The sequence below is a fragment of the Oncorhynchus keta genome, chromosome 30 (genome assembly GCF_023373465.1).
Source record: "Oncorhynchus keta strain PuntledgeMale-10-30-2019 chromosome 30, Oket_V2, whole genome shotgun sequence".
In the NCBI taxonomy this organism is placed as follows: domain Eukaryota; kingdom Metazoa; phylum Chordata; class Actinopteri; order Salmoniformes; family Salmonidae; genus Oncorhynchus; species Oncorhynchus keta.
In genome coordinates this window covers 12,270,937-12,296,073 of record NC_068450.1, presented here as the reverse complement: position 1 = coordinate 12,296,073, position 25,137 = coordinate 12,270,937, and the positions used below count along the sequence as shown (strand labels likewise).

General features: G+C 42.8%; 1 pseudogene; it reads right to left on the bottom strand.

Moving 5' to 3' along the window:
- LOC127913897 (glutamate receptor 3-like) overlaps positions 1–25,137 on the bottom strand; it is a 267,990-nt pseudogene that overhangs the window by 43,134 nt on the left and 199,719 nt on the right.

The following is a 25,137-nucleotide window of genomic DNA, read 5'->3' as shown; positions in this document are numbered from 1 at the left end:
CCACTCTGGCACAACGCGCTGTGTTGTATTGTATGTACTCAGATAAGGGGATGGATGAACTCTCGGATGAGAATTTGGTTAATAAGTTATAACTTAATTGGCTCGTCGGTCCCTCTCTGCCAGTGGACATACGGCTTCCTTCCATCTCCTCTTCTCTATTTGGCCTGGAGACCCATTATTCATCAGCTCCAATTTACCATGCAGCCACAGCCAGCTAATTAGGTTTGGTGAACTGACCCCTCTGAGTTACTGTAGGGCTGATGTGGACTCTCTGATTTGGCCTCTGTTTCATCACCTCAGAGAGAGTGTGTGTGTGTGTGGTGTGTGTGTGTGTGTGTGTGTGTGTGTGTGTGTGTGTGTGTGTGTGTGTGTGTGTGTGTGTGTGTGTGTGTGTGTGTGTGTGTGTGTGTGTGTGTGTGTGTGTGTGTGTGTGCGTGTGCGTGCGTGCGTGCGTGCGTGCGTGTGTGTGCGCGGTTGGACAAGGCCAGCACAACCGAAACGCCGCTGCATAAATTCACAGTTCAAGTGACGTCACAGCGTTTCAGGAAGAACTTTTAGCGCTCCTCTGCTTTCTCGACAGTTCTGATGACCTGTTCTGAGGTTTGGATAGAGATACAGTGTTAAGGGCTGTACTGAAGACTTTTCAGGGACTTGATGTCTGAGGGGACATGAAGCCATACTAGCAATATCAACTCACATGATATCAGACCAAAACAATCTCTTTTTACAATGTTTTTTTTTTTGCCACAGAACTTGCCGATTGACCATTTGTACTAAAACTAGCCGACCAGCCTGTTGTACCGAGTTACCAGCAGTAATTGCTGAAGGTCAAATCCTAACTTTCACTCAAGTCATGCATTGATGTCAATGGGAGAATAAGTGTAAATTTGACTTTAAGTGGAAGATAGGATTGGTCCCTGAATGACCACTTTCCCTAGATGATCAACCCGGTGTACCAACTAGCTGATGGACCAGTTGTTAGCAACAGCATTCCGGTGTTCTGTTACTCACCCTGAAGAACTCCTTGGTGGAACCAGCATCCAGAGTTCCGTAGGCGATCTCAGTCTGTTTAGCCAGGTCCTCAGCACTCTCTATGGGGGACACCATCCTCTCCACGGTGAGGAAAGCAGCCAGGTTGGCCGTGTAGGACGAGATGATGATGAGAGTGAAAAACCACCACACGCCCCCTACTATTCTCCCTGATAGGGACCTGAGAGAGAGAGAGACAGAGAGAGAGAGAGAGAGAGAGAGAGAGAGAGAGACAGAGAGAGAGAGAGATAGAGACAGAGAGAGGGGGGTGGGAGAGAGAGAGAGACAGAGAGAGATAGGGACAGGGGATGGGAGGGGGGAGAGAGAGACAGGGGGGGTAGGATGAAACAAAGAGAGATGGAGAGAGAGAGGGGAGTAGGAAACAGAGAGAGGGAGAGGGGGGAGAGAGAGGGGAGAGGGGGTAGGACGAAACAGAGGGACAGGGAGATAGAGAGGGAAGGAAACAGAGGGAGATGGAGATAGAGAGAGAGCATTAACAACACATTAGAGAGAGGTGCCATTACCAGAGCTTGTAAACCCAGCTGGTGTCTGTCCATTCCATATAGTAGGAGATAATGACAGAAAATACACTACAGGTGATGCACCACTGCAACTAAAGCTACAGACTCAGCTCACTGGAACATCGTCCGTGAGACCATAAAAACCTTGGTTAGCCTGGTTAGAAATACCTAAAGCTGAGTCAGTATATTCTAATAGTATATTCCCTCGCCCAACACACACACCCTCGAACCCCCCTAAGACTCCACACCCAGTCACCCGCCCCCCTCCCCCAAAACACACACCCTCAAACCCCCCTCGGACTCTACTCCCAGTCATACCCCCCTTCCCCAACACACACACCCTTGAACCCCCCTCGGAGCTATATTGGAGATATATTGGAGCTATTTTAGAGCTATATTAGAGCAAAATTACAGCTATATTGGAGCTATATTGGAGCTATATTTTACAACTATTTTAGAGCTATATTACAGCTATATTGGAGCTATATTAGAGCTATATTACAGCTCTTTTAGAGCTATATTGGAGATATATTAGAGCTATATTAGAGCTATATTAGAGCTATATTAGAGCTATACTAAAGCTATTTTAGAGCTATACTAAAGCTATTTTAGAGCTATATTAGAGCTATATTAGAGCTATATTAGAGCTATATTAGAGCTATACTAAAGCTATTTTAGAGCTATTTTAGAGCTATATTGGAGATAAATTAGAGCTATATTAGAGCTATACTAAAGCTATATTAGAGCTATATTAGAGCAAAATTACAGCTATATTGGAGCTATATTGGAGCTATACTAAAGCTAATTTAGAGCTATATTGGAGATATATTTTAGAGCTATATTGGAGCTATATTACAGCTATATTGGAGCTATTTTACAACTATTTTAGAGCTACATTTCAGCTATATTAGAGCTATATTAGAGCTAAATTTGAGCAAAAATAGAGCTATATTAGAACTATATTAGAACTACTTTACAGCTATATTAGAGCTATATTGGAGCTATTTTAGAGCTATATCGGAGCTATTTTAGAGCTACATTGGAGATATATTTTACAGCTATATTGGAGCTATATTTTACAGCTATTTTAGAGCTATATTGGAGCTATTTTAGAGCTATAGTGGGGCAAAAAAGTATTTTGTCAGCCACCAATTGTTGTGTAAGTTCTCCCACTGAAAAAGATGAGAGAGGCCTGTAATTTTCATCATAGGTACACTTCAACTATGACAGACAAAATTCGAAAAAAAAGTCCAGAAAATCACATAGTAGGATTTTTTATGAATTAATGAGCAAATTATGGTGGAAAGTAATTATTTGGTCACCTACAAACAAGCAAGATTTCTGGCTCTCACAGACGTGTAACTTCTTCTTTAAGAGGCTCCTCTGTCCTCCACTCGTTACCTGTATTAATGGCACCTGTTTGAACTTGTTATCAGTATAAAAGACACCTGTCCACAACCTCAAACAGTCACACTCCAAACTCCACTATGGCCAAGACCAAAGAGCTGTCAAATGACACCAGAAAGAAAATTGTAGACCTGCACCAGGCTGGGAAGACTGATTCTGCAATAGGTAAGCAGCTTGGTTTGAAGAAATCAACTGTGGGAGCAATTATTAGGAAATGGAAGACATACAAGACCACTGATAATCTCCCTCGATCTGGGGCTCCACGCAAGATCTCTCCCCGTGGGGTCAAAAAGATCACAACAACGGTGAGCAAAAATCCCAGAACCACACGGGGGGACCTAGTGAATGACCTGCAGAGAGCTGGGACCAAAGTAACAAAGCCTACCATCAGTAACACACTACGCCGCCAGGGACTCCAATCCTGCAGTGCCAGACGTGTCCCCCTGCTTAAGCCAGTACATGTCCAGGCCTGTCTGAAGTTTGCTAGAGAGCATTTGGATGATCCAGAAGAAGATTGGGAGGATGTCATATGGTCAGATGAAACCAAAATATAACTTTTTGGTAAAAACTGAACTCGTCGTGTTTGGACGACAAAGAATTCTGAGTTGCATCCAAAGAACACCATACCTACTGTGAAGAATGGGGGTGGAAACATCATGCTTTGGGGCTGTTTTTCTGCAAAGGGACCAGGACGACTGATCCGTGTAAAGGAAAGAATGAATGGGGCCATGTATCGTGAGATTTTGAGTGAAAACCTCCTTCCATCAGCAAGGGCATTGAAGATGAAACGTGGCTGGGTCTTTCAGCATGACAATGATCCCAAATACACCGCCCGGGCAATGAAGGAGTGGCTTCGTAAGAAGCATTTCAAGGTCCTGGAGTGGCCTAGCCAGTCTCCAGATCTCAACCCCATAGAAAATCTTTGGAGGGAGTTGAAAGTCTGTGTTGCCCAGCAACAGCCCCAAAACATCACTGTTCTAGAGGAGATCTGCATGGAGGAATGGGCCAAAATACCAGCAACAGTGTGTGAAACCTTGTGAAGACTTACAGAAAAAGTTTGACCTCTGTCATTGCCAACAAAAGGGTATATAACAAAGTATTGAGAAACTTTTGTTATTGACCAAATACTTATTTTCCACCATAATTTGCAAATAAATTCATTAAAAATCCTACAATGTGATTTTCTGGATTTCTTTTCTCATTTTGTCTGTCATAGTTGAAGTGTACCTATGATGAAAATTACAGGCCTCTCTCATCTTTTTAAGTGGGAGAACTTGCACAATTGGTGGCTGACGAAATACTTTTTTGCCCCACTGTATATTGGAGCTATATTAAAGCTATATTAGATCTATTTTGGAGCACCGGCAGGTAGCCTATTGTATTCCATTGAAGTGAAGAAGCAGACGATTCCAATCTACATTGTATTTTTACATTAGATCAACCCCATGATATTTTTACATTAGATCAACACCATGATATTTTTACATTAGATCAACACCATGGTATTTTTACATTAGATCAACACCATGATATTTTAACATTAGATCAACCCCATGATATTTTTAGATTAGATCAACCCCATGATATTTTTACATTAGATCAACCCCATGATATTTTTATATTAGATCAACCCCATGATATTTTTATATTAGATCAACACCATGGTCTTTTTTACATTAGATCAACACCATGGTATTTTTACATTAGATCAACCCCATGATATTTTTACATTAGATCAACACCATGGTCTTTTTTACATTAGATCAACACCATGGTCTTTTTTACATTAGATCAACACCATGGTCTTTTTACATTAGATCAACCCCATGATCTTTTTACATTAGATCAACCCCATGATATTTTTACATTAGATCAACACCATGGTCTTTTTTACATTAGATCAACACCATGGTCTTTTTTACATTAGATCAACACCATGGTCTTTTTTACATTAGATCAACACCATGGTCTTTTTTACATTAGATCAACACCATGGTCTTTTTTACATTAGATCAACACCATGGTCTTTTTTACATTAGATCAACACCATGGTCTTTTTTACATTAGATCAACACCATGGTCTTTTTTACATTAGATCAACACCATGGTCTTTTTTACATTAGATCAACACCATGGTCTTTTTTTACATTAGATCAACACCATGGTCTTTTTTACATTAGATCAACACCATGGTCTTTTTTACATTAGATCAACACCATGGTCTTTTTTACATTAGATCAACACCATGGTCTTTTTTACATTAGATCAACACCATGGTCTTTTTTACATTAGATCAACACCATGGTCTTTTTTTACATTAGATCAACACCATGGTCTTTTTTACATTAGATCAACACCATGGTATTTTTACATTAGATCAACACCATGGTCTTTTTACATTAGATCAACCCCATGGTCTTTTTTACATTAGATCAACACCATGGTCTTTTTTACATTAGATCAACACCATGGCATTTCCATCCAGGTCAACTGTGATACAAGTCTGAGGACGTTGGGAGATGAAGTAGAAACCAGACACTAGGGGCAACAGTGGGTGCTGTTACTTTCAAGTAGGTTACGGTTTTGCTACGGTGTTGTGGACGGGGATGGCAGATGGGTGTAATCATCTGATTCAAAAGATTGCATGTTCGAATCCAGGGGAAAGTAATTGATGTTTGGAAGAACTTTGACATTTGACATTTGAGAAGCATGGATGAATGTTTAATGATGATGTGAGAGCTGATAATGTATTTCTACCACATTGCATTTTGAGGTCAGACCTATGTGCCCGTTTTATTTCTAGATCAGATCGTTTCCTACCTGGGTGATATCTCACATCCTTGCTGCATGAAGGCTCCCAGAGAGAACCACAGAGAGTTGAAGATGCCAAAGTCGTTGGGAGGATCTGGAGGTGTCTGGGGGTCTTTGGTCTCATCCTGTTCATCCAGGTTCCACTCATAGGGACTGAAGCGGCTGACCAGGAACAGGACCACACTCACACCGATGTAGGCGAACACGATACACATCCATATTTCGTAAGCCAGCGGGTCCAGGAAGGAGAAGACACCAGGTTTAGACTTCTGGGGCTTCTTGATCATAATGGAGATGCCCAGAGACATGAAGGGCTTTGAGAAGTCGATCACTTCCTCACGAACCAGGGTTATGGTGAGAGGTGCCACAGCTATATCTGCTCTCTGGAAACAGAAACATGTAGAGTGGGTTAGTTTGGTTCCAGCTGAGATATGTTTTATTTAAATCTAGATATTATGTATCACTGTTGCTGGATTCAGACTAACCTATGACTTGAGGTAGAATTCAATGAAAATAAATTAGTTAAATGAAGCTCCTTATATAACTTATGGACAGTTTTCAAGAGTTTCTTCAAACATTGGCCTACGGTTCTGCTTTATATTCTCAAAGCGGACAAAAGAAAACATCATGAAGAGGAAAAGGAAAAGCTTGAACAGTCTGTGCCTCAGGATGCTTTTAGTCAACACAACAACATCAAAGAAACATGAATAATGTGTAGAATGTGTGCTACATTGAGTTCTACAGAGTCTCAACAAATATGTCCACAATCAGAGAAGAGAGGGAGGAAAAAAAGCAAAAAGATATTCAAACATTTCATGTTCACCTTTCCCCCCCAGAAAGATTTCTAGACACAGATTGGGCATAACTAGCAACACACACATGGGTGTATGAGTCAGATGTGAAATATGCAGCACCCCATGGCGCAGTGTCTATCCCCGTCTCGTTAGTTTAAAGCTTTCAGACTGTGGGAGACTGATTGGGTCTAACCAGAGGGATGCTAAGAACAGGCTGGAAACTTTGGAGGTGTACGAATAAAAACGTATATTACAGAAATCCACATTTCCGTTTATCTTTCAGTTCATGAAACTCACAGTTAGTGTCAATAAATCCTAATCCATAATTTGTATATACATAGCTAATTAAAGGGAATAAATTATTTATTTGTAACGCAGGCAGGGGAAATATCCCCCAAAACAAGCATATGTCCTGTGTACCAAATGGTAGCCTGTTCCCTATGGGCCCTGTCCAAAGTGGTGCACAGGTAGGGAATAGGGTGCCATTTGGGATGTAGCCAAGGCTTTTCAGGACAGATGAATAATAGTTGCTGAACATCTTTCCGTAGCACAACAGTAAATATATACACCAGTGTAACTGTTATGCAGATCTGTCTAACAGAACAGCTCTGATTTAAATTACAGCCTTTCAAGTGGTTATTGTGGGAGAAACACAGTAACCCAAGTCTGTGTGAAGAAACCCCTCCACTTCAGCATTCCTCCCTCCCTTCCTCCCATCCCATTCAGAGCGCCTCCATGCCCGGAAGAGACGAGACAAGACTTTTGTGATCTACATTATATTTATCTTCCAAGCTCCCTTTCATGTTTTTCTTCTCCTTCTTTCTGTCGTTTTTTCTTTCTCTCTTTCTTTCATTCTGTTGTTCTTTCTTTCTCTCGTTCTTTCATTCTGTCGTTCTTTCTTTCATTCTGTCGTTCTTTCTTTCATTCTGTCGTTCTTTCTTTCTTTCTTTCTTTCTTTCATTCTGTCGTTCTTTCTTTCTTTCATTCTGTCGTTCTTTTTTTCTTTTCATTCTGTCGTTCTTTCTTTCTTTCTTTCATTCTGTCGTTCTTTCTTTCTCTCTTTCTTTCATTCTGTCGTTCTTTTTCTCTCTTTCTTTCATTCTGTCGTTCTTTCTTTCTTTCTCTCCTCCCCATCATGGCTTGTTACCAAACCACATCCTTGAAAGTCGTGATGGCATTATCAAAACCATGAGCTTTCTCACTTTGTTAAAAAAACAAACATCAGAAGAAGAAAATGAATCTCTGATGAATTAAGACAAGTTACTGCTGCAGCTTGGGTGTAGCACACGACGCAGTTTATCAACCAGCTTGGGTGTAGCACACGACGCAGTTCATCAACCAGCTTGGGTGTAGCACACGACGCAGTTTATCAACCAGCTTGGGTGTAGCACACGTTCATCAACCAGCTTGGGTGTAGCACAAATGACGCAGTTTATCAACCAGCTTGGGTGTAGCACATTAAGACGCAGTTCATCAACCAGCTTGGGTGTAGCACACACGACGCAGTTCATCAACCAGCTTGGGTGTAGCACACGACGCAGTTCATCAACCAGCTTGGGTGTAGCACACGACGCAGTTCATCAACCAGCTTGGTGTAGCACACGACGCAGTTTATCAACCAGCTTGGGTGTAGCACACGACGCAGTTTATCAACCAGCTTGGGTGTAGCACACGACGCAGTTCATCAACCAGCTTGGGTGTAGCACACGACGCAGTTCATCAACCAGCTTGGGTGTAGCACACGACGCAGTTCATCAACCAGCGGCTTTTGTTCACAGGAAGTGATCCGTGAAGTACACGTCTTTTGTTCACAGGAAGTGATCCGTGAAGTACACGTCTTTTGTTCACAGGAAGTGAGCCGTGAAGTACACGTCTTTTGTTCACAGGAAGTGATCCGTGAAGTACACGTCTTTTGTTCACAGGAAGTGATCCGTGAAGTACACGTCTTTTGTTCACAGGAAGTGATCCGTGAAGTACACGTCTTTTGTTCACAGGAAGTGATCCGTGAAGTACACGTCTTTTGTTCACAGGAAGTGATCCGTGAAGTACACGTCTTTTGCTCACAGGAAGTGATCGTGAAGTACACGTCTTTTGTTCACAGGAAGTGATCCGTGAAGTACACGTCTTTTGTTCACAGGAAGTGATCAGTGAAGTACACGTCTTTTGTTCACAGCAAGTGATCAGTGAAGTACCGTCTTTTGTTCACAGGAAGTGATCAGTGAAGTACACGTCTTTTGTTCACAGGAAGCGATCCGTGAAGTACACGTCTTTTGTTCACAGGAAGTGATCCGTGAAGTACACGTCTTTTGTTCACAGGAAGTGATCCGTGAAGTACACGTCTTTTGTTCACAGGAAGTGATCCGTGAAGTACACGTCTTTTGTTCACAGGAAGTGATCCGTGAAGTACACGTTTTTGTTCACAGGAAGTGATCCGTGAAGTACACGTCTTTTGCTCACAGGAAGTGATCGTGAAGTACACGTCTTTTGTTCACAGGAAGTGATCCGTGAAGTACACGTATTTTGTTCACAGGAAGTGATCCGTGAAGTACACGTCTTTTGTTCACAGGAAGTGATCAGTGAAGTACACGTCTTTTGTTCACAGGAAGTGATCCGTGAAGTACACGTCTTTTGTTCACAGGAAGTGATCCGTGAAGTACACGTCTTTTGTTCACAGGAAGTGATCCGTGAAGTACACGTCTTTTGTTCACAGGAAGTGATCCGTGAAGTACACGTCTTTTGTTCACAGGAAGTGATCCGTGAAGTACACGTCTTTTGTTCACAGGAAGTGATCCGTGAAGTACACGTCTTTTGTTCACAGGAAGTGATCCGTGAAGTACACGTCTTTTGTTCACAGGAAGTGATCCGTGAAGTACACGTCTTTTGTATTGTGTCCTAAAGCTTTGTTGTTTCTACAAGTACATTAACAGAATAAGAAAAACCTGATGAAGCAACATGAGGAGAGAACGTTTTGTACAAACGGTGGTGGGGGGGTAAATACAAAAATAAACCCAATGGAGGCGTTATTGTGATGTTTCTGTACCCTGTGGACACGGTGATCGTAGCCTAGGCAGCAGTGCTATAATATAACCATTTAAGTCTAATGGTGTCCGTGGTAACGGTCAATCAATAGAGAAGAGAACACTCAGCCAAAGAGAAAGAGTATCAGGGTTTAACCTTTAAATGACAGCTAAGATCACATTCATTTCCTGGACAGAAGGTCACCCAGCCTTTACACAATCATTAGACCTGCTTGGCCTGACTGCCCACGTGTAACCACGTTGACATGGTATATGGTGATGGACATAAATAACCACATTGACACGGTATATGGTGATGGACATAAATAACCACATTGACATGGTATATGGTGATGGACATAAATAACCATGTTGACATGGTATATGGTGATGGACATAAATAACCACATTGACACGGTATATGGTGATGGACATAAATAACCACGTTGACATGGTATATGGTGATGGACATAAATAACCACATTGACATGGTATATGGTGATGGACATAAATAACCACATTGACATGGTATATGGTGATGGACATAAATAACCACGTTGACATGGTATATGGTGATGGACATAAATAACCACGTTGACACAGTGGATGGTGATGGACATAAATAACCACATTGACATGGTATATGGTGATGGACATAAATAACCACATTGACATGGTATATGGTGATGGACATAAATAACCACGTTGACATGGTATATGGTGATGGACATAAATAACCACATTGACATGGTATATGGTGATGGACATAAATAACCACATTAACACGGTATATGGTGATGGACATAAATAACCACGTTGACATGGTATATGGTGATGGACATAAATAACCACATTGACACGGTATATGGTGATGGACATAAATAACCACGTTGACATGGTATATGGTGATGGACATAAATAACCACGTTGACATGGTATATGGTGATGGACATAAATAACCACGTTGACATGGTGATGGACATAAATAACCACATTGACATGGTATATGGTGATGGACATAAATAACCACATTGACATGGTATATGGTGATGGACATAAATAACCACGTTGACACGGTATATGGTGATGGACATAAATAACCACATTGACATGGTATATGGTGATGGACATAAATAACCACATTGACATGGTGATGGACATAAATAACCACATTGACATGGTATATGGTGATGGACATAAATAACCACATTGACATGGTATATGGTGATGGACATAAATAACCACGTTGACACAGTGGATGGTGATGGACATAAATAACCACATTGACATGGTATATGGTGATGGACATAAATAACCACGTTGACATGGTATATGGTGATGGACATAAATAACCACATTGACATGGTATATGGTGATGGACATAAATAACCACATTGACATGGTATATGGTGATGGACATAAATAACCACGTTGACATAGTATATGGTGATGGACATAAATAACCACGTTGACATGGTATATGGTGATGGACATAAATAACCACATTGACATGGTATATGGTGATGGACATAAATAACCACGTTGACATGGTATATGGTGATGGACATAAATAACCACATTGACATGGTATATGGTGATGGACATAAATAACCACGTTGACATGGTATATGGTGATGGACATAAATAACCACATTGACATGGTATATGGTGATGGACATAAATAACCACATTGACATGGTATATGGTGATGGACATAAATAACCACATTGACATGGTATATGGTGATGGACATAAATAACCACATTGACATGGTATATGGTGATGGACATAAATAACCACATTGACATGGTATATGGTGATGGACATAAATAACCACGTTGACATGGTATATGGTGATGGACATAAATAACCACATTGACATGGTATATGGTGATGGACATAAATAACCACGTTGACATGGTATATGGTGATGGACATAAATAACCACATTGACATGGTATATGGTGATGGACATAAATAACCACGTTGACACAGTGGATGGTGATGGACATAAATAACCACGTTGACATGGTATATGGTGATGGACATAAATAACCACGTTGACACGGTATATGGTGATGGACATAAATAACCACATTGACATGGTATATGGTGATGGACATAAATAACCACGTTGACATGGTATATGGTGATGGACATAAATAACCACATTGACATGGTATATGGTGATGGACATAAATAACCACATTGACATGGTATATGGTGATGGACATAAATAACCACATTGACATGGTATATGGTGATGGACATAAATAACCACATTGACATGGTATATGGTGATGGACATAAATAACCACATTGACATGGTATATGGTGATGGACATAAATAACCACGTTGACATGGTATATGGTGATGGACATAAATAACCACATTGACATGGTATATGGTGATGGACATAAATAACCACATTGACATGGTATATGGTGATGGACATAAATAACCACGTTGACATGGTATATGGTGATGGACATAAATAACCACGTTGACATGGTGATGGACATAAATAACCACGTTGACATGGTATATGGTGATGGACATAAATAACCACATTGACATGGTATATGGTGATGGACATAAATAACCACGTTGACATGGTATATGGTGATGGACATAAATAACCACGTTGACATGGTGATGGACATAAATAACCACGTTGACATGGTATATGGTGATGGACATAAATAACCACATTGACATGGTATATGGTGATGGACATAAATAACCACGTTGACATGGTATATGGTGATGGACATAAATAACCACATTGACATGGTATATGGTGATGGACATAAATAACCACATTGACATGGTGATGGACATAAATAACCACGTTGACATGGTATATGGTGATGGACATAAATAACCACATTGACATGGTATATGGTGATGGACATAAATAACCACATTGACATGGTATATGGTGAAGGACATAAATAACCACATTGACATGGTATATGGTGATGGACATAAATAACCACGTTGACATGGTATATGGTGATGGACATAAATAACCACATTGACATGGTATATGGTGATGGACATAAATAACCACATTGACATGGTGATGGACATAAATAACCACGTTGACATGGTATATGGTGATGGACATAAATAACCACATTGACATGGTATATGGTGATGGACATAAATAACCACATTGACATGGTATATGGTGATGGACATAAATAACCACGTTGACATGGTATATGGTGATGGACATAAATAACCACATTGACATGGTATATGGTGATGGACATAAATAACCACATTGACATGGTATATGGTGATGGACATAAATAACCACATTGACATGGTATATGGTGATGGACATAAATAACCACATTGACATGGTATATGGTGATGGACATAAATAACCACATTGACATGGTATATGGTGATGGACATAAATAACCACATTGACATGGTATATGGTGATGGACATAAATAACCACGTTGACATGGTATATGGTGATGGACATAAATAACCACGTTGACATGGTATATGGTGATGGACATAAATAACCACATTGACATGGTATATGGTGATGGACATAAATAACCACGTTGACACGGTGGATGGTGATGGACATAAATAACCACATTGACATGGTATATGGTGATGGACATAAATAACCACGTTGACACAGTGGATGGTGATGGACATAAATAACCACATTGACATGGTATATGGTGATGGACATAAATAACCACGTTGACACAGTGGATGGTGATGGACATAAATAACCACATTGACATGGTATATGGTGATGGACATAAATAACCACATTGACATGGTATATGGTGATGGACATAAATAACCACATTGACATGGTATATGGTGATGGACATAAATAACCACGTTGACATGGTATATGGTGATGGACATAAATAACCACATTGACATGGTATATGGTGATGGACATAAATAACCACATTGACACGGTGGATGGTGATGGACATAAATAACCACATTGACATGGTATATGGTGATGGACATAAATAACCACATTGACATGGTATATGGTGATGGACATAAATAACCACGTTGACACAGTGGATGGTGATGGACATAAATAACCACATTGACATGGTATATGGTGATGGACATAAATAACCACATTGACATGGTATATGGTGATGGACATAAATAACCACATTGACATGGTATATGGTGATGGACATAAATAACCACGTTGACATGGTATATGGTGATGGACATAAATAACCACATTGACATGGTATATGGTGATGGACATAAATAACCACATTGACACGGTGGATGGTGATGGACATAAATAACCACATTGACATGGTATATGGTGATGGACATAAATAACCACATTGACATGGTATATGGTGATGGACATAAATAACCACGTTGACACAGTGGATGGTGATGGACATAAATAACCACATTGACATGGTATATGGTGATGGACATAAATAACCACATTGACATGGTATATGGTGATGGACATAAATAACCACATTAACACGGTGGATGGTGATGGACATAAATAACCACATTGACACAGTGGATGGTGATGGACATAAATAACCACGTTGACACAGTGGATGGTGATGGACATAAATAACCACATTGACATGGTATATGGTGATGGACATAAATAACCACATTGACATGGTATATGGTGATGGACATAAATAACCATGTTGACATGGTATATGGTGATGGACATAAATAACCACATTGACATGGTATATGGTGATGGACATAAATAACCATGTTGACATGGTATATGGTGATGGACATAAATAACCACATTGACACAGTGGATGGTGATGGACATAAATAACCACGTTGACACAGTGGATGGTGATGGACATAAATAACCACATTGACATGGTATATGGTGATGGACATAAATAACCACATTGACATGGTATATGGTGATGGACATAAATAACCATGTTGACATGGTATATGGTGATGGACATAAATAACCACATTGACATGGTATATGGTGATGGACATAAATAACCACATTGACATGGTATATGGTGATGGACATAAACAACCACATTGACATGGTATATGGTGATGGACATAAATAACCACATTGACATGGTATATGGTGATGGACATAAATAACCACGTTGACATGGTATATGGTGATGGACATAAATAACCACATTGACATGGTATATGGTGATGGACATAAATAACCACATTGACATGGTATATGGTGATGGACATAAATAACCACATTGACATGGTATATGGTGATGGACATAAATAACCACATTGACATGGTATATGGTGATGGACATAAATAACCACATTGACATGGTATATGGTGATGGACATAAATAACCACATTGACATGGTATATGGTGATGGACATAAATAACCACATTGACATGGTATATGGTGATGGACATAAATAACCACATTGACATGGTATATGGTGATGGACATAAATAACCACATTGACATGGTATATGGTGATGGACATAAATAACCACATTGACATGGTATATGGTGATGGACATAAATAACCACATTGACATGGTATATGGTGATGGACATAAACAACCACATTGACATGGTATATGGTGATGGACATAAATAACCACATTGACATGGTATATGGTGATGGACATAAATAACCACATTGACATGGTATATGGTGATGGACATAAATAACCACATTGACATGGTATATGGTGATGGACATAAATAACCACATTGACATGGTATATGGTGATGGACATAATAACCACATTGACATGGTATATGGTGATGGACATAAATAACCACATTGACATGGTATATGGTGATGGACATAAACAACCACATTGACATGGTGGATGGTGATGGACATAAATAACCACATTGACATGGTATATGGTGATGGACATAAATAACCACATTGACATGGTATATGGTGATGGACATAAATAACCACGTTGACATGGTATATGGTGATGGACATAAATAACCACATTGACATGGTATATGGTGATGGACATAAATAACCACATTGACATGGTATATGGTGATGGACATAAATAACCACATTGACATGGTATATGGTGATGGACATAAATAACCATGTTGACATGGTATATGGTGATGGACATAAATAACCACATTGACATGGTATATGGTGATGGACATAAATAACCACATTGACATGGTATATGGTGATGGACATAAATAACCACGTTGACATGGTATATGGTGATGGACATAAATAACCACATTGACATGGTATATGGTGATGGACATAAATAACCACATTGACATGGTATATGGTGATGGACATAAATAACCACGTTGACATGGTATATGGTGATGGACATAAATAACCACATTGACATGGTATATGGTGATGGACATAAATAACCACATTGACATGGTATATGGTGATGGACATAAATAACCACATTGACATGGTATATGGTGATGGACATAAATAACCACGTTGACATGGTATATGGTGATGGACATAAATAACCACATTGACACGGTATATGGTGATGGACATAAATAACCACATTGACATGGTATATGGTGATGGACATAAATAACCATGTTGACATGGTATATGGTGATGGACATAAATAACCACATTGACACGGTATATGGTGATGGACATAATCACAGATCCTCTATCATCCATTTAATAGACTGCCCTCTCCCCTGCTCCACTATCATCCATTTAATAGACTGCCCTCTCCCCTGCTCCCCTATCATCCATTTAATAGACTGCCCTCTCCCCTGCTCCCCTATCATCCATTTAATAGACTGCCCTCTCCCCTGCTCCCCTATCATCCATTTAATAGACTGCCCTCTCCCCTGCTCCCCTATCATCCATTTAATAGACTGCCCTCTCCCCTGCTCCCCTATCATCCATTTAATAGACTGCCCTCTCCCCTGCTCCCCTATCATCCATTTAATAGACTGCCCTCTCCCCTGCTCCTCTATCATCCATTTAATAGACTGCCCTCTCCCCTGCTCCTCTATCATCCATTTAATAGACTGCCCTCTCCCCTGCTCCTCTATCATCCATTTAATAGACGGCCCTCTCCCCTGCTCCTCTATCATCCATTTAATAGACTGCCCTCTCCCCTATCATCCATTTAATAGACTGCCCTCTCCCCTGCTCCCCTATCATCCATTTAATAGACTGCCCTCTCCCCTGCTCCCCTATCATCCATTTAATAGACTGCCCTCTCCCCTGCTCCTCTATCATCCATTTAATAGACTGCCCTCTCCCCTGCTCCTCTATCATCCATTTAATAGACTGGCCCTCTCCCTGCTCCTCTATCATCCATTTAATAGACTGCCCTCTCCCCTGCTCCCTATCATCCATTCAATAGACTGCCCTCTCCCCTATCATCCATTTAATAGACTGCCCTCTCCCCTATCATCCATTCAATAGACTGCCCTCTCCCCTATCATCCATTTAATAGACTGCCCTCTCCCCTATCATCCATTTAATAGACTGCCCTCTCCTGCTCCTCTATCATCCATTTAATAGACTGCCCTCTCCCCTGCTCCTCTATCATCCATTTAATAGACTGCCCTCTCCCCTATCATCCATTTAATAGACTGCCCTCTCCCCTGCTCCCCTATCATCCATTTAATAGACTGCCCTCTCCCCTGCTCCCCTATCATCCATTTAATAGACTGCCCTCTCCCCTGCTCCCCTATCATCCATTTAATAGACTGCCCTCTCCCCTGCTCCCCTATCATCCATTTAATAGACTGCCCTCTCCCCTGCTCCTCTATCATCCATTTAATAGACTGCCCTCTCCCCTGCTCCTCTATCATCCATTTAATAGACTGCCCTCTCCCCTGCTCCTCTATCATCCATTTAATAGACTGCCCTCTCCCCTGCTCCTCTATCATCCATTTAATAGACTGCCCTCTCCCCTATCATCCATTTAATAGACTGCCCTCTCCCCCTGCTCCCCTATCATCCATTTAATAGACTGCCCTCTCCCCTGCTCCCCTATCATCCATTTAATAGACTGCCCTCTCCCCTGCTCCTCTATCATCCATTTAATAGACTGCCCTCTCCCCTGCTCCTCTATCATCCATTTAATAGACGGCCCTCTCCCCTGCTCCTCTATCATCCATTTAATAGACTGCCCTCTCCCCTATCATCCATTCAATAGACTGCCCTCTCCCCTATCATCCATTTAATAGACTGCCCTCTCCCCTATCATCCACTCAATAGACTGCCCTCTCCCCTATCATCCATTTAATAGACTGCCCTCTCCCCTATCATCCATTTAATAGACTGCCCTCTCCCCTGCTCCTCTATCATCCATTTAATAGACTGCCCTCTCCCCTGCTCCTCTATCATCCATTTAATAGACGGCCCTCTCCCCTGCTCCTCTATCATCCATTTAATAGACTGCCCTCTCCCCTGCTCCTCTATCATCCATTTAATAGACTGCCCTCTCCCCTGCTCCTCTATCATCCATTTAATAGACTGCCCTCTCCCCTGCTCCCCTATCATCCATTTAATAGACTGCCCTCTCCCCTGCTCCCCTATCATCCATTTAATAGACTGCCCTCTCCCCTGCTCCTCTATCACCCATTTAATAGACTGCCCTCTCCCCTGCTCCTCTATCATCCATTTAATAGACTGCCCTCTCCCCTGCTCCCCTATCATCCATTTAATAGACTGCCCTCTCCCCTGCTCCTCTATCATCCATTTAATAGACTGCCCTCTCCCCTGCTCCTCTATCATCCATTTAATAGACTGCCCTCTCCCCTGCTCCCCTATCATCCATTTAATAGACTGCCCTCTCCCCTGCTCCCCTATCATCCATTTAATAGACTGCCCTCTCCCCCTGCTCCTCTATCACCCATTTAATAGACTGCCCTCTCCCCTGCTCCTCTATCATCCATTTAATAGACTGCCCTCTCCCCTGCTCCCTATCATCCATTTAATAGACTGCCCTCTCCCCTGCTCCCCTATCATCCATTTAATAGACTGCCCTCTCCCCTGCTCCCCTATCACCCATTTAATAGACTGCCCTCTCCCCTGCTCCTCTATCATCCATTTAATAGACTGCCCTCTCCCCTGCTCCCTATCATCCATTCAATAGACTGCCCTCTCCCCTGCTCCCCTATCATCCATTTAATAGACTGCCCTCTCCCCTGCTCCTCTATCACCCATTTAATAGACTGCCCTCTCCCCTGCTCCTCTATCATCCATTTAATAGACTGCCCTCTCCCCTGCTCCCCTATCATCCATTTAATAGACTGCCCTCTCCCCTGCTCCCCTATCATCCATTTAATAGACGGCCCTCTCCCTGCTCCCCTATCATCCATTTAATAGACTGCCCTCTCCCCTGCTCCTCTATCATCCATTTAATAGACTGCCCTCTCCCCTGCTCCCTATCATCCATTTAATAGACTGCCCTCTCCCCTGCTCCTCTATCATCCATTTAATAGACTGCCCTCTCCCCTGCTCCTCTATCATCCATTTAATAGACTGCCCTCTCCCCTGCTCCCCTATCATCCATTTAATAGACTGCCCTCTCCCCTGCTCCTCTATGATCCATTTAATAGACTGCCCTCTCCCCTGCTCCTCTATCATCCATTTAATAGACTGCCCTCTCCCCTGCTCCTCTATCATCCACTTAATAGACTGCCCTCTCCCCTGCTCCTCTATCATCCATTTAATAGACTGCCCTCTCCCCTGCTCCCTATCATCCATTTAATAGACGGCCCTCTCCCCTGCTCCCTATCATCCATTTAATAGACGGCCCTCTCCCCTGCTCCCCTATCATCAATTTAATAGACTGCCCTCTCTCCCTATCATCCATTTAATAGACTGCCCTCTCCCCTGCTCCCCTATCATCCATTTAATAGACTGCCCTCTCCCCTGCTCCCCTATCATCCATTTAATAGACTGCCCTCTCCCCTGCTCCTCTATCATCCATTTAATAGACTGCCCTCTCCCCTGCTCCTCTATCATCCATTTAATAGACTGCCCTCTCCCCTGCTCCTCTATCATCCATTTAATAGACTGCCCTCTCCCCTGCTCCCCTATCATCCATTTAATAGACTGCCCTCTCCCCCTGCTCCCCTATCATCCATTTAATAGACTGCCCTCTCCCCCCTATCATCCATTTAATAGACTCCCTCTCCCCTGCTCCCCTATCATCCATTTAATAGACTGCCCTCTCCCCTGCTCCCCTATCATCCATTTAATAGACTGCCCTCTCCCCTGCTCCCCTATCATCCATTTAATAGACTGCCCTCTCCCCTGCTCCTCTATCATCCATTTAATAGACTGCCCTCTCCCCTGCTCCCCTATCATCCATTTAATAGACTGCCCTCTCCCCTATCATCCATTTAATAGACTGCCCTCTCCCCTGCTCCCCTATCATCCATTTAATAGACTGCCCTCTCCCCTATCATCCATTTAATAGACTGCCCTCTCCCCTGCTCCCCTATCATCCATTTAATAGACTGCCCTCTCCCCTGCTCCCCTATCATCCATTTAATAGACTGCCCTCTCCCCTGCTCCCCTATCATCCATTTAATAGACTGCCCTCTCCCCTGCTCCTCTATCATCCATTTAATAGACTGCCCTCTCCCCTGCTCCCCTATCATCCATTTAATAGACTGCCCTCTCCTCTATCATCCATTTAATAGACTGCCCTCTCCCCTATCATCCATTTAATAGACTGCCCTCTCCCCTGCTCCCCTATCATCCATTTAATAGACTGCCCTCTCCCTGCTCCCCTATCATCCATTTAATAGACTGCCCTCTCCCCTGCTCCTCTATCATCCATTTAATAGACTGCCCTCTCCCCTGCTCCTCTATCATCCATTTAATAGACTGCCCTCTCCCCTGCTCCCCTATCATCCATTTAATAGACTGCCCTCTCCCCTGCTCCCCTATCATCCATTTAATAGACTGCCCTCTCCCCTGCTCCTCTATCATCCATTTTATAGACTGCCCTCTCCCCTGCTCCCCTATCATCCATTTAATATACGTCAGTTGGTAGAGCATGGCGTCAGGGTTCTGGATTTGACTCCCACGTGGGGACCAGTATGAAGAATGTATTAAAATGTCTGCACTCACTACTGTAAGTCTCTCTGGATAAGAGCGTCTGCTAAATGACTCACTACTGTAAGTCTCTCTTGATAAGAGTCTGCTAAATGACTCACTACTGTAAGTCTCTCTGGATAAGAGCGTCTGCTAAATGACTCACTACTGTAAGTCTCTCTGGATAAGAGCGTCTGCTAAATGACTCACTACTGTAAGTCTCTCTTGATAAGAGTCTGCTAAATGACTCACTACTGTAAGTCTCTCTGGATAAGAGCGTCTGCTAAATGACAAATGTAAAATAGGAGGCAGACTATAAACATTGTAACACAATCACATTGTTAAGACATACCTTTTCTCTTTCAACTGCTGGTAGTGAATGGTTAACCAAATGATGCATCCCAAATGGAACTCTGTTCCCTATATAGTGCACTATATGGAGCCCTATGGATCCTGGTCAAAAGTAGTGCACTATATAGGGAATGAAGTGATATTTGGGACGCATTTTTTTGGTGAAGTAACAATGAACATCATTGAGAGACTGAGAGACTGACTCCACTCACCCCATAGACCAGTTCCCCCACCATCCCGTTCCACGTCTTGGTGTCTGGATCCCGCGCACCGTACTTCCCGTCTGCTACTACTGACAGTTTGTATCTTATCCCCACATGTTTTGCAATTTCGGCAGCTAAATCGACACAGTAGCCTTCATATCTGTCATTCCCCTCCAGATTCACCTGGTGTTTCTTGTACATCACATAAGGGGCTTCCTGTTAACAGTCAGATCACATGCTGGTTTATTGTCACACACACACACACACACACACACACACACACACACACACACACACACACACACACACACACACACACACACACACACACACACACACACACACACACACACACACACACACACACACACACACACACACACACACACACACACACACTTCAACCAGTAGTCTCATGCAGCCAGGCATGTCCAGACGATACACCACAGATGCATTGAAATACATGTTGATAACAGCAGGATGACAAGCCAGGTAGGTGTTTTCTTCCCAGCCCTAATTCACTCAGCCTCCTGTCTCTTAGCCCTGGGGAACAGTTGTGTGTGTGTGTGACAAACTACCAGTCGAAGAGGACCACATGCTTCTCACAGTGTCTTGCTAAAGCTACAATATGCCGTAGTTAGAGGTTCGTGGGAGTAGGTTAGGTGGGTGTAAGGCTGGGTATATTGGTAGGCTGGGTGTAGTGGTAGGGTGGGCATATTGGTAGGCTGGGTGTGGGTTAGGTGGGTGTAAGGCTGGGTGTATTGGTAGGCTGGGTATATTGGTAGGCTGGGTGTGGGTTAGGTGGGTGTAAGGCTGGGTGTATTGGTAGGCTGGGTGTAGGTTAGCTCAGAGTGGGATGGGGTGGAGGTTCATGAAGTAAATGGCCATGACTTGGAGAGGGAAGTGAGTGCGACTACATTGATATCTCAACATAATCATCACCAATCACTGAGCAAAGGGGGTTGGTAATAGTCATTGCACCAATCACTGAGCAAAGGGGGTTGGTAATAGTCATTGCACCAATCACTGAGCAAAGGGGGTTGGTAATAGTCATTGCACCAATCACTGAGCAAAGGGGGTTGGTAATAGTCATTGCACCAATCACTGAGCAAAGGGGGTTGGTAATAGTCATTTGCAACAAACAAAAAAAACTCGAAGAAAAGGGAGCCATTTTCATTACAATCCCAAAATTCAAATAAAAAATATATCTTGTAAGGAAATACATAAATATTTAAAAGACGACCACCACCAGGAGAGCGGAGCGTGCTTTTAACCCCACCATTTTCAAACACTGGAGGTGGTACAGCTAGCGTGTTGTTATGGTTTCATCATTACACAACAAGAGAAGAGCTGCTGCTCACACAGAGCGGACGACACCATTCGAGCCAACACATAATTAGAGGGATGTAAGGGGAGAAGTGATGGCTTGTTTGTTCTGTGCTGAACATATATCCTCTTCACCCTTTGCATGATTGTAAATGCCAACCCTTCCCCCCACCCCACCCCCAGAGTTAACATAATTTTATCTACTGATACTGTTTTCCATTCTGAAACCTTTAAATGCTTCCTTTTTAGAGAAAGAGAGAGAGAGATCGAGAGCGAATGTTTTCCTTTTCAAGAGTGTTTCTTTACTATTCAGAGGATGTTTATAGGACAAGATCATTGCGATAACTGGCGAAGTCTCGAGGTTTTGCTTGCCTGAGGTAGAGTATCGCCTGATAAGCTGTAGACCACACTATCTACCTGGAGAGTTTTCAATCTGTATTTTTCATAACCGTCTACATACCCCCACAGACTGAGGCTGGCACTAAGACCGCACTCAATGAGCTGTATTCCACCATAAGCAAACAGGAAAACGCTCGCACAGTGGCCGGGGAGTTTAATGCAGGGAAACTTAAAATCGGTTTTACCAAATTTCTATCAGCATGTTATTAATATTCTTATTTTCAATGACGGCCTAGGAACAGTGGGTTAACTGCCTGTTCAGGGGCAGAACAACAGAACAACCTTGTCAGCTCGGGGATTCGAACTTGCAACCTTTCGGTTACTAGTCCAACACTCTAACCACTAGGCTACCCTGCCGCCCCTACTAAGCACGTCAGTTACGAACAAATTCTTACTTTCATTGACGGCCTAGGAACAGTGGGTTAACTGGTCTAGGAACAGTGGGTTAACTGGTCTAGGAACAGTGGGTTAACTGGTCTATGAACAGTGGGTTAACTGGTCTAGGAACAGTGGGTTAACTGGTCTAGGAACAGTGGGTTAACTGGTCTAGGAACAGTGGGTTAACTGGTCTAGGAACAGTGGGTTAACTGGTCTAGGAACAGTGGGTTAACTGGTCTATGAACAGTGGGTTAACTGGTCTAGGAACAGTGGGTTAACTGGTCTAGGAACAGTGGGTTAACTGGTCTAGGAACAGTGGGTTAACTGGTCTAGGAACAGTGGGTTAACTGATCTAGGAACAGTGGGTTAACTGCCTGTTCAGGGGCAGTTAATAACCCAGAAGCTTGTAATAAATCCCGCTATGCCCTCCGACGAACCATCAAACAAGCAAAGCGTCAATATAGGACAAAGATCGAAATGTACTACACGGGCTCTGACGCTCGTTGGATGTGGCAGGGCTTTACAGACTACAGAGGGAAGCCGAGAGCTGCCCAGTAACATAAGCAGCTTTTCCGGAAGACAGTGTGATCACGCACTCTGCAGCCAATGTGAGTAAGACCTTTAAACAGGTCAACATTCACAAAGCCGCTGGGCCAGATGGATTACCAGGACATGTACAGCGAGCATGCGCTGACAAACTAGCAAGTGTCTTCACTGACATTTTCAACCTCTCTGTCCAAGTCTGTAATACCAACATGTTTTAAGCAGACCACCATAGTCCTTGTGCTCAAGAGCACTAAGGTAACCCGCCTAAATTACTATTGACCCATAGCACTCACGTCTGTAGCCATGAATTGCTGGTCATGGATCACATCAACACCATTATCCCAGAAACCCAAGACTCACTCCAATTTGCATACAGATCCATAGATGATGCAATCTCTATTGCATTCCACACTGCCCTTTCCCACCTGGACAAAAGGAACACCTATGTGAGAATGCAATTTATTGACTACAGCTCAGCGTTCAACACCATAGTGCCCTCAAAGCTCATCACAAAGCTAAGGACCCTGGGACTAAACACGTCCCTTTGCAACTGGATCCTGGACTTCCTGACGGGCCGCCCCCAGGTGGTGAGGGCAGGTAACAACACATTCGCTACGCTGATCGTCAACACGGGGGCCGTTCCGGTACTCCTGCCCTCCTGTATTCCTGCCCTCCTGTATTCCTGCCCTCCTGTATTCCTGTCCTCCGGTACTCCTGTCCTCCGGTACTCCTGCCCTCCGGTACTCCTGCCCTCCGGTACTCCTGCCCTCCGGTACTCCTGCCCTCCGGTACTCCTGCCCTCCTGTACTCCCTGTTTGCTCATGACGGCCAGGCATGACTCCAACACCATCATTAAGTTTGCCGATGACACAACAGCCTGATCACTGATAACGACGAGACAGCCTATAGGGAGGAGATCAGAGACCTAGCCACGTGGTGCCAGGACAACAACCTCTCCCTCAACGTGATCACGACAAAAGATATGATTGTGGACTACAGGAAAAAGAGGACCGAACACACCCCCATTCTCATCGATGGGGCTTTAGTGGAGGAGTTTGAGAGCTTCAAGTTCCTTGGTGTCCACATCACCAACAAACTAACATGGTCCAAGCACAGCAAGACAATCTTGAAGAGGGCACAACAAAACCTATTCCCTTTCAGGAGATTGAAATGATTTGGCATGTGTCCTCAGATGCTCAAAAGGTTCTACAGTTCCACCGTCGAGACCATCCTGACTGGTTGCATCTGTTCCTGGTACAGCAACTGCTCGGCCTCCGACCGCAGGGCA